At 41.0% G+C, this 11,357-nt stretch overlaps 1 protein-coding gene across 20 annotated transcripts in view; it reads left to right on the top strand.

Annotated features, from left to right (window-relative positions):
* SLC8A1 (solute carrier family 8 member A1) overlaps positions 1-11,357 on the top strand; it is a 447,983-nt gene that overhangs the window by 299,457 nt on the left and 137,169 nt on the right. The window lies entirely within an intron of this gene.

An 11,357-nucleotide genomic window follows, 5' to 3' on the forward strand; every position in this document is an offset into this window, starting at 1 on the left:
ATCTTCCTCCTGTTGTCCACCCCTCCAGCCTGTAGTCCAGTGCCCCCAGCATTATAAGTATCCCTGGCCAGAGCCCAGGGACAGCCAGGCTAAAAACAGGAGTGCTAAAAAAAGAAAATCGTTTCCCAAAGTAAGTTGCTTTCACAGGTGGTGGTGAAGGTGAATGCTAGTGATGTAGGTGTTGCTGGCTCTTGAGGAGAAGTACACACACCCCAGAGCAGCTTAACCTGAGGGGCTTGTCTTCCAAGTGAGATTTATGTGAAAGAGATAAGAGAACATAATTGCCCAAAGTTCAGGAGAAGAGATCAGGGGAAGGAGCCCTGGAGAAGAATTAATGTTGAAAGTGAGAGCCTCAGAGTCGTGATGGATAGGAAAACTCTCAAAGTATGTCCTGAAAGAATATGTAGTTTGACTTTGAATTGAGGGGAAAAAAGAGAAGAGGTGAAAACAGAGGGCTGATACAGCAATTGGAAGGGGAAAAAAAAAAACCCACGGCCATCCTTCCAAAGTATCATTATAGAGATAAAACAGAAAGATTTGGAATCCTGAGCAACTATAAAGATCTACAGATGTGTATCAAGTACATTCCCCCAAGTTAGATGTTAATGACAAAAGGGTAATGGATATTTTCCATTTCTTATATGTGTGCATTTATTAGATTCTGCAAAATGTAACTCCACTTTTGCTTTATATTTTTCATGCCACCGTTTTCAGTTCAGGAAAAAATTGTGCCAAGAACCTGCACTTCTCTTGCATAAGTGGCATTTACTGCTCTTTCCTTATATTCTATATCTTAAAACAAAACAGGCCACAAAGATTTTAGCAGGCAGCAATGAGTTCACTTCAGAGAAGCAAAGGGTCCAGTTGAGAGAATCAAGCAACTCTTGAAGGAGGTGGTCAAACTTGATTTCCACATACCCCCTTGGTTTGGTGATATAATTTGAGCATTTGACTACTTATGCATCAAAACAGATTTTTTTAAAACTACTTCAAGCTTCACTCCCTGTTTCTGCTTCCCACATAAATGTCAGGAGATATGTGACTATGGAGAAAGTGAAGTGTTAGTTGCTGAGCCGTGTCCAGTGACTTGCGACCCCATGGACTGTAGCCTACCAGGCTTCTCTGTCCATGGAATTCTCCAAGGCAATAATACTGGAGTGGCTAGCCATTCCCTTCTCCAGGGGATCTTCCCAATGCAGGGATCAAACCTGGGTCTCCTGCATTGTAGGCAGATTCTTTGCCATCTGAGCTACCAGGAAAGCCTGTGGAAAATGCCCTTCTATATGAATTAAGCTTTCAAGTAAAGACAGAGGAACTTTTCTAAATGGAGAGTAAGCAGAACAATCTTTTTAATTTATGAAAGTATAGTAAAAAATAAAAATAAAGAGCTGGGCATGATTGACATACAAAATTTGCCATCAGTTTTATATTAAATACCTGTATGTGATCATTCATGCTAAACTGTGTTCAATTATAATTTTAATGGAAAAATTGAATAGCACATAAACATTTTCCATTAATGAGCCATTTATAATCATTCTTGTATACCAGACCACCTGACTTGCCTCCTGAGAAATGTGTATGCAGGTCAAGAAGCAGCAGTTAGAACTGGACATGGAACAACAGTCTTGTTCCAAATCAGGAAAGACGTATGTCAAGGCTGTATATTTTCACCCTGCTTATTTAACTTATATGCAGAGTACATCATGTGAAATATCAGGCTGGATGAAGCACAAGCTGGAATCAAGATTGCCGGGAGAAATGTCAATAACCTCAGATATGCAGATGAAACCACACTATGGCAGAAAGCAAAGAACTAAAGAGCTTCCTGATGAAAATGAAACAGGAGAGTGAAAAAGTTGTCTTAAAAACTCAACATTCAGAAAACTAAGATCATGGCATCCAGTCCCATCCCTTCATGGCAAATAGATGGGAAACAATGGAAACAGTGACAGACTTTATTTTGGGGGACTGCAAAATCACTGCAGATGGTGACTGCATCATGATTTTTAAAGATGCTTGCTCCTTGGAAAAGAAGTTATGACCAACCTAGACAGCATATTAAAAAGCAGAGACATTACTTTGCCAACAAAGATCCATCTAGTCAAAACTGTGGTTTTTCCAGTAGTCACATATGGATGTGAGAGTTGGACTATAAAGAAAGCTGAGCACCAAAGAATTGATGCTTTTGAAGAGAAGACTCTTGAAAGTTCCTTGGACTGAAAAGACATCCAACCAGTCCATCCTAAAGGAAATCAGTCTTGAATATTCATTGGAAGGATCGATGCTGAAGCTGAAGCTTCAATACTTTGGCCACTTGATATGAAGAACTGACTTGTTGGAAAAGACCTGATGCTGGGAAAGATTGAAGGCATGAGGAGAAAGGGATGACAGAGGATGAGATGGTTGAATGGCATCACCGACTCAATGGACGTGAGTTTGAGTAAGCTCCGGGAGTTGGTGATGGACAGGGAAACCTGGCGTGCTGCAATCCATGGGGTCATAAAGAGTCGGACATGACTAAGCAATTGAACTGAACTGTCTATCATGTTCATCCTCTGAGTGATCAAGTAGAAGTTGAGACATAAAGTTATAAATATCTCACTTGTTGAACAAACATTGTAAAACAAGTAAAGACAAGTGTTTAGTTTGGTTTACATTGTGGATCTAAGTAGTACTTCTAAACTGAACAAAGATGTAATGTGTGAGCTCTAGGACAGAAACCACTTTCTGGAATGTTTGCTTATGGAATTAGAATGCAGTGATGAGGGTTAGAGCATTCTAAAAAGTGGGAAAGGTACAATGTCAGAATAGCAAGAAAGCAGAAGTGTCTGGGGTTCATTTGGAGTTGAAGATTTATATATAGAAGAACAGGGGGAGACAAAGCCAACCTAGCCAAAGCTGAGGCTTTAGAGGAACCCAGAATGTTTCTAGACTGGCTGGAGCTCACTGTATTATGAGAAGCCAGTACCCTTCACATAATACAATGAGAAAGCTGGCTTTTGAGCCAGGAGTTCAGGGAGAAGCCCCAAACTTGAGGGCCGCGTCAAAGGTGCCAGCTCTGGAACTTGTAATGAATCAATTCATCTTTCTAGACCTCAGTTCCAAATCTAAAAATAAGAGTTTTGGTATAATGATTCCAGGATCTTTCCCAGATCAACAAGTTCATCAGCTAAGACTGGAACTTAGCTAGCTTTCAAGACTGATGTCATGGTCATTAGTAAATAGTCTCTCTTAGATGTACATTATTTATAGCTTCAACCAACATGCTTTTTCCTAATGCACATGAATAACTACTCCTTAAAAACCCAAGGGCTTCCCTGGTAGCTCAGCTGGTAAAGAATCCACCTGCAATGCAGGAGACCCTGGTTCAATTCCTGGGTCGGGAAGATCTGCTGGAGAAGGGATAGGCTACCTACTCCAGTTTTCTCGGGCTTCCTTGGTGGCTCAGCTGGTAAAAAAAAAAAAAAAAAAATCCGCCTGCATTAAGGGAGACCTGGGTTTGATCTCTGGGTTGGGAAGATCCCCTGGAGAAGGGAAAGGCTACCTACTCCAGTATTATGGCCTGGAGAATTCCATGGACTGTATAATCCATGGGGTCACAAAAGTTGGACACAACTGAGTGACTTTCAGTTTAAAAAAAAAACAACATGTACATATGCACACACTACCAAACAGAATTCAATGGAGCAAAAGATAATGTATATGACATACAATGGAAACCTTGCCAGGCTATTTCAGGGCATTTTTAGAAAAGTATAGTCATCAGGTCTGGTGGCTCAGATGGTAAAGAATCTGCCTCTAATGTGAGAGACCTGGGTTTGATTCCTGGGTCTAGAAGATCCCCTGGATAAGGCAATGGCAACCCATTCCAGTATTCTTGCCTGGAAAATCCCATGCACAGAGGAGCCTGGTGGGCTACAGTCCATGGGGTTTCAGAGAGTCGGACACGACTGAGCGACTAACACACATATATAGTCATCAGGTTATGCTCAGAGGATCATAGGGAACCATTCCAGGAAAGGACACAGAGATGAAGCACAGTAACAGCAGTGGGCAGGGCTGTGGAAATGGGGAGAGCTCTAAGTATTTTGGGGGGAGATTTATCAGTAGAGAATCTTGCAAATAATCCCAACTTTAATTGACTAAATGAAGTTTTGCAGCTGCATAGAAAAAACAACAGAGATTATTGCAAGGACACATTCTTTCAGCTTTGAAAGAAATTAAGAGGTTTCTCTGACAGTTGAATTTTTGAAGTGTTTTCTGTTTAATTAATTTCCAAGTTATGTGATTTGTGTTCTTAAATACAAATTTCTTTATGTATGAGAAAATAATTTCTCTTGATGTAGCATTTTTATTTTTCTATTTTTTATAATTATGAAATGGTATTCATGCAACGTGGTGGGCTCAAAGGCCATTTGCTATCTCTAACTGGCACCTTTTCTGCTTGAGTTTTATCCCTGTTAATTGCACATGTAACAAATCCAGTGTGTTTGTGAACAACAGTCAAGTAAATAGCTTTGGAGGATGTAGTCTAAATGAAAGATAGTAATAAAGTTCAACTTTATGGTTATGGTTCTTAGGTGATATGTAAAAATGAGTACAATTTTTAGCACATGACGTGAGCATTTTAGTGCATAACCATTGTGAGGTTAACCATGACTGGCACATTGTAGACTTTCGATAAAAGGTGGCTTGACTACATGAAGAGAACCATTGATTTCCCTTCTCCCCTTCCTTACAGTTAATAAAAGAGAAGCAATTTAGCAAAATTACATTATTTGCAAGAAGAACTGAAAAGTGAGCACCTTTTACATAATCAAAACATTAATCATATAATATCTGTAACCATGCTGCTGCTGCTGCTAAGTCACTTCAGTTGTGTCCGACTCTGTGTGACCTCATAGACGGCAGCCCACCAGGCTCCCCCGTCCCCGGGATTCTCCAGGCAAGAACACTGGAGTGGGTTGCCATTTCCTTCTCCAATGAATGAAAGTGAAAAGTGAAAGGAAAATCGCTCAGTCGTGTCCGACTCTTAGTGACCCCGTGGACTGCAGCCTACCAGGCTCCTCCGTCCATGGGATTTTCCAGGCAAGAGGACTGGAATGGGGTGCCATTGCCTTCTCCGATCTGTAACCATTAGGTGTAGTTTGAATCCACCTCCCCTCCCCCAGTGATTTGGAGATAAGGTCTAGGTACTTGAATATTTGTGCCTCAAAACAGGTTTGTTTTAAACCACTTCTATCCACCATTTCTACTTTTCACATAGATGGATACAGAAATTTGTATTTGAGAAGCTCCTTGCCGTGCAGACCTTTAATGAGGACTAGAATATGGCAGGGATGGAGCTGACCCGGGAGGAAGACCTAGGGGTCTTTTCATTAAGGGAAGTTCAGTGATGCCAACCCACTGCTGCCTATGCCGGGCCTCACAGCAGGGTGTTTGACTCCCTGGGATTTGGGCTGCAGCCCTTTGCTTCTGGTATCTAATTCCTCAGCTTTGTTTTTCAGACAGCTGCAGCTGCCTCCCGTTGGCTGTCATTTCAGTGTCGTTCCCATGTAGATCGCAACATTTTCCACATCATCGTGTATGCCTCAAAGCTAAAACAAACTCCATCTTTCTGCTTTATGTGTATGAATCCTCATGCAGGCATATTTGGTTCCTGTTCAGTATAAACGTGGTCTGTACGTCGGCATAGTTAAAGGTACTGCAGGAATGAGAAAAGATATTACGTATATGATGCCAATGTTTGGGTATCCTTTACACTAAGAAATGATGTGAAGAAAAACAATTACTATGTTTTATAGCAGGAAACAGGGCTTTGTCAAGGGCTTTGTTTACTAAGGACAGTAATTAAGGCAAATTTGAGTTTTTTAGTTTTCTGTTTTTTTAAATTGTATAAATTTCAGGTGTATAGCATTATAATTCAACATCTGTATACACTACAAAGTGATCACCAACATCAGTCTGCTTTCCACCCATTACTATGTAGTTGGCCTCTTTTACTCATTTTGCCCTCCATCCCTTCTCCTCTGGTACCAACTAATCTAATCTCTGTATTTATGAGTTTGTTTTTGTTTTCTTTTGTCTGTCTGTTCTATCTTTTTAGATTCCACATATGAGTGAAATCATGTAGAATTTGTCTTTCTTCATCAATTTCACTGAGCATAATACCTTTAAGGCCCATGCATATTGTCACAAATGGCAAGAATCCATTTTTTTTTTTTAATGACTAAGTTGTGTTGGACTCTTTGCCGCCCCATGAATTGTAGCCTGCTGGGCTCTCAGTCCATGGGGATTTCCCAGGCAAGAATACTGGAGTGAGTGGCCATTTCCTTCTCCAGGGAGTCTCTGTGGACCAGAGATCAAACCCATATCCACTGAATTGTCAGGTGCTTTCTTTACCACTCAGCCACCAGGGAATCCCACTGTGTATAATACCACATCTTCTTTATCCATTCACCCATGATAGACGCTCAGATTGTTTACATATCTTGGCGATTGTATATAATGCTGCAGTGAACACAGCGGTGCATATTAAATTAGTATTTTATGCTCTTTGAGTAAAGATTCTGAAGAAGAATAGGTAGGTTATATGTTCTTAATTTTTTGAGTTTTTCAGTTCAGTTATAACTTCTTTTTGCTGCTTTCTTATATTTTCCATTTCTCTGTTGGCGGTCTCACTGTGCTCATCCATTCTTCTCTTGAGTTCAGCAAGCATCTTTATTACTTTTACACTGCTGGGTAGGCTGCCTATGTCCATTTTGTTTCATTCTTTTTCTGATGTTTTATCTTGTTGTTTTGATTGGAGCATATTCTTTGATCTCCTCGTTCTACCTAGTTCTCTGTTTATTTTATGTATTAGGTAAGTCAGCTATCTCTTGTAGTCTTAAAAAGTGACCTTATTTGAGAGAGATGTCCTGTGAGGTTCTGTGAGGATGTCCAGGCTTCTCCTGCCTGTCTCAATGATATCCTTTAACCCTTTGATGTGGAGGCTCTGTTCATCTAATTTTCAGGTCTTTTTCCAAGGGAATTATTCCATATGTAGTTGCAAATTTGTTGTGTTTGTGGGAGGAGGTGAATTCAGGATCTTCCTATACCACCATCTTTAATCCTCCCCAGCCAGCACATTGGTTTTTTAAATTAATGATTGCACATGGAAAGAGAAAAGTAATTTTAAACACATGCTGATTGCATTTCCTTTGGGGGGTGTTTACTCACCAGCATGACTTGAGTTCTGTGTATATAAACTATGAATAATAACTATTTCTACACCCTAAGTCCTTTCGGACAGGAAGCAGCTCATTGTCCTCTGAGTTTACTAAGACACAGAAACAAACTGAATCTAAACGGCACAACTGTCTCATTGGTCAAAAATACTCAGCGCTGTCCTGGCATTGTGCAGAGCCTGATGCTGGGTTTAGGAAACGAGAGATAAAGGACAGTCACTGATTCCAAAAAAAACCTCATCAGAGTTATTATTTGCATGTGGTATGATTAAAGTGTAAAGTAGATCACAAAACACTCTATGAGGTCACAGAATATGGGCCTCACTCAACCTTGAGGTATAGTTGGAGGGAAGGAAGAAAGTTAGAGAAAACATCCTACTATAAATAGGGCCCCTGTTTTCTGTTGCTGTAATTTTGCTGTGTAGACTGCATTGATACCCATAAAACAAAGAGCCATATAAAATTGTTGACTTATAAAACATGGGCGCCTTTTTATGTAGTAAGAGTTCAGAGAAACAATCAAAGCTTTCACACTAGTAAAAATAATCAAGAAAGGTCCTATGGAAAACAGAGGTCTTGAAGCACAACTCCCCACCACCCCATTTAAAACTCAGCGGTGAGCCCCACCAAGCAGTGCCCCTGTTGCTAAAATGTTTTAATTGCGATCATTCTGGCTCTAGTTTTTCAGCAGAGCAACTGTGATGCTGAACAGAATTAGGCTTGTTTTGTCCACTTATTTTATTATCCCTCCTGGCCAGTACATTAGCAGGGTTACTTCAGTTGCCTTTATTGATAAATGCTCATTAGTGGTACTTCCATTTAACTAATTTCAGTATGATACTGAAAGCTACAAGCTAATCTTTTGGATTATTCATAAATAGTTGGACAGCTGCACTTGCCACCCTTGCTGCTGCTGCTGCTGCTAAGTCACTTCAGTCATGACCGACTCTGTGCGACCCCATAGACGGCAGCCCACCAGGCTTCCCCGTCCCTGGGATTCTCCAGGCAAGAACACTGGAGTGGGTTGCCATTTCCTTCTCCAAAGCATGAAAGTGAAAAGTGAAAGTGAAGTCCTCAGTCATGTCCTACTCCTAGCAACCCCATGGACTGCAGCCCACCAGGCTCCTCCATCCATGGGATTTTCCAGGCAAGAGTACTGGAGTGGGGTGCCATTGCCTTCTCTGACTTGCCACCCTTATGGACATTCAAATGCAGATGCGTCAGTCAAGGGTACTTCTACTTCAACTCAGAAGGAAATAAAAAGCAAGTTAGTCTAATGCCTATGGCACTAGTTCTGTGTCCCCAGAGTGGAGTGGGGTAAGGTAGGAGAATCCAGGTCCTTTTTAGAATCGTAAATGTCTATAACTGACTTCTCTCTGGAGGAAGGATCCAGAGACAACAAAGTCTGTATACAGAAACCAGATTATTCTCAAGTTCCTTGGTGGTCTAGAACTTCCCGTGCCTGAGCAGGTATGTGGTTCCTGCTTGCATTTCCAAATGATTCTCTAAACCTGCATTTCAGTTTCTTATGGACCACAAAACTAACCCTTGAAACCACAGAAGTTTGCAGAACAGAGAATCTAGATGGCATATAGAGCTGCCAGACTTCCATCCTCTCTGGAGCCCGGGAGTGCTATGTAACTACACAAGAGCTGCATAGACCCAGCAAGGCTAAATTTGAGTAATTATGTTAAACCAGCCCTTGCCCTGCCCATCACACAGCAGGCTCCCCTGTGCTTGTAAAGTGACTGTCATAGCAAGGCCTGACTTTCGAGGGGAAACTATAAAACCAACTGTCATCTCAGGTATTTTAAAACAGGTTGAGTTAGCCAGAATAATTGGAAGTGAAGTTGGCTTCTGAATACATCATAAGCCTGTGTGGAAAAGAAAGTATTGTTTATCATCTTATTTACTTCTTTGCTGAGTGAGTGGAGCTTACCGATTATGTAAAAGCATCAGGATTGCCTGCAGAGCAAAATATAAATAGAGCAATTCTAACACTGAGGCTTACCATTCAAGTGGTAAACGTACTTGTCTAGGTCTAGCAGCTCATAAGATTACACCGGAAGAATCTGTTTATCCCAATGAGGCTAAGGTAAAGTGTGATGCTTGAGGAGTGGTGTCACCAGGAGGCATCCTTGGGAGGGGCTGTCACCTCCCCGCCCCTGTCTCCATCAGCCACCCCACCCCCTGACCAAAATACTGCCTAAGAAAAAAATTAAGGTTTTGATGGCTAAAGGCAAATACAGCTTGGAGATAAGTCCCTTATCCTAAGCTGACTCTCATGTGGAGAGAAATAGAAATTATATAGAAATTACGTATCTTTCACTGGGTATAAGAGAGATTCTGCATGATTCATTACCAGCTTTGACTGTATCCCATGCCTGGTGCCTTCTGCCCCTTTCTTTTTTTATTTTACTGTTGATTTATTTCGTTTTGGCTGCCTAGGTCTTTGTTGCTCTGCACAGGCGTTCTCTAGTTGCGGTAAAGGTCTTCTCATCGCGGTGGCTCCTCTTGTTGCAGAGCACAGGCTCTAGGGCACTCGGGCTTCAGTAGCTGCGGCCTGTGGTCTTAGTTGCCTCGAGGCATGTGGAATCTTCCTGCACCAGGGGTCAAATCCGTGTCCCCTGCGTTGGCAGGTGGATTCTTAACCATTGGACCACTAGGGAAGTCCTACCCCTTTTTTTTTGTTTAAAGAAAAAGGGAAGAAGAAAAAAATGAGGCCAAATGCCTAATATAAGATCATTAGGAGCTATCAACTTGGCAAAAAGAGCTACTACTTGTTGGGGGTTTACTAAGTGCCAGGCACTATTTAAACTGCATTATATATTTTTTTTCTCATTTACTATTCCAATACAATTTGAGATATTTATTATTCATGCTATACAAATGAGGATACTGAGGCTCAGCACGGTGGCATACTCAGTCACACAACTAACAATAATTAAAACCACTCTGTGCTGTTTTCTCTATACCCTGTTGCCAACAGATATATTCCTTAGTGTCTCTTAGAAAAAGAGATATAGTGGGATTCAGTTGCAAGTCTCATGGTTCTCTGCTCAAAACCTGACTTCAGCACCTCAGGGAAGCTGTTGTATTAAATGGGAAAACTGGAAATTATAGACCCGAGTTCTTGTTCCCTGAAATTGGTCAAATATGAACTTCAGTTTCATCTTGGGAGAAGATGGAGTAATATACTTGCCTTACAGAATTTTAAGAATTAAACAAATAGTTCTTAACCCTGCAGTGACTCGGAATCATTGTGGGGTTTAAAAAAAAAAAGAAAACTACACTTGCCAAATGCTAACCCAAAGCCTAAGCAATTGTATTCTCTCATGGGTAGTGGTCTGGAAAACTTAGACAATCTATGTATTCTCCACTTCCACGAGTGATTGGGTGTATGGCCACGGCTGGTAGTCAGTCATTGGATTGGAAGAGGTGTGTGAACTTCCTACTACCTAGCACAGTGTTAAGAAAATTCTAAAATATTCTTATTCTCCAGCTATGACTTCTTTGTCACCTTCATGGGATTCTGCTCCCTTTCTCATAAAGTGATGGAGTTTTAGCTCCTGGTATTTTATGATTTTCAACAGTGAAGTTAATAAATTAGGGACTTTCAGGAATGCCTGATTCCCAGAAAATCTGGGAGAGGCAAGATAACTGTTTGGCTTCTCTGACTCTGTTTCTTGAAACTTTTTCATTAATGGATCCTCAATCCTTTCAAACCCCCTCCAGAACCCCACCCAGCCTCTCAGAGACAGCCTCCTCTCCTTCAAGCTTATACTTTTTCCATTCAGTTAAAAGCGTAAGGTATTATGTCATCAGTTAAAATGACTCCATCTCACTAGACAATTAGCTATCATTTCTCTCTCAAATCATATCATGTTTGAGTCCATACAAAGTAAAAATTTTAGGCAATTTAATATCTTTGTGGTGGATGTATTTGTGGCCAAACTATGATGGGCTCACAAATACTTAGTTGGTTACCTGTGTAATTTCTGGGCAAGACCCACTCTGCTTCATGGAGGCTCATTCCTGTTTTGTCTCTGATGGTTACATAAAGGGAGCAAACATCTCGTTCAGCCTTACCCACTCCTCCTATTATAAATTAGGATATGCTCACTTCTA

The sequence above is a fragment of the Bos grunniens genome, chromosome 11, assembly GCF_055505025.1.
Source record: "Bos grunniens cultivar Pamir isolate PY7600 chromosome 11, Bosgru_T2T1.0, whole genome shotgun sequence".
Taxonomy (NCBI): domain Eukaryota; kingdom Metazoa; phylum Chordata; class Mammalia; order Artiodactyla; family Bovidae; genus Bos; species Bos grunniens.